Raw genomic sequence first — 396 nt, 5'->3', positions numbered from 1 at the left:
TGAACTAAAGAGTCATTAATTGTGGTGATGGTTGGTGATAGGGAGAGGAGACGGTGTGTATGTGTGTGTGTGTTTACTCGCTGGTAATAACTGAATGCATGCTTAAGTCTTACGAATGTACTAAAGCAATACGATCTGCTGTATATGTTTCACTAAATATACACATCATAATATAATCAAATAGTAATGTTTCATTTTTAGAACGTAGAGAAATTAATAAACGAAAACGGGAATACTACATCTCTACACACCCATTTTCTATGATGCAGGACAAACAAAACTGCGTCACACTGCTGACAGCAAGCGCCGGGTTAACGTGTAGTGCTGGGCAGTAGGTAGTTGTCTACGATGGTTTCTTTGTAATGTGAGTGTACTGGACAAAACTACGGAAATGGA

The 396-nt window shown here is 38.6% G+C and overlaps 1 long non-coding RNA gene across 3 annotated transcripts in view; it reads left to right on the top strand.

Annotated features, from left to right (window-relative positions):
• Positions 1–281: 281 nt before the first annotated feature.
• Positions 282–396, top strand: part of LOC135103979 (uncharacterized) — a 171,505-nt gene continuing 171,390 nt past the window's right edge. For all 3 annotated transcript variants that reach the window (XR_010270253.1, XR_010270254.1, XR_010270255.1), the window contains exon 1: positions 282–396. This exon is cut by the window's right edge and continues 25 nt beyond it. This is a non-coding gene — a long non-coding RNA (uncharacterized LOC135103979).

Source organism: Scylla paramamosain, chromosome 10 (assembly GCF_035594125.1).
Source record: "Scylla paramamosain isolate STU-SP2022 chromosome 10, ASM3559412v1, whole genome shotgun sequence".
NCBI lineage: Eukaryota > Metazoa > Arthropoda > Malacostraca > Decapoda > Portunidae > Scylla > Scylla paramamosain.
This window is presented reverse-complemented; position numbering and strand designations above follow the sequence as displayed.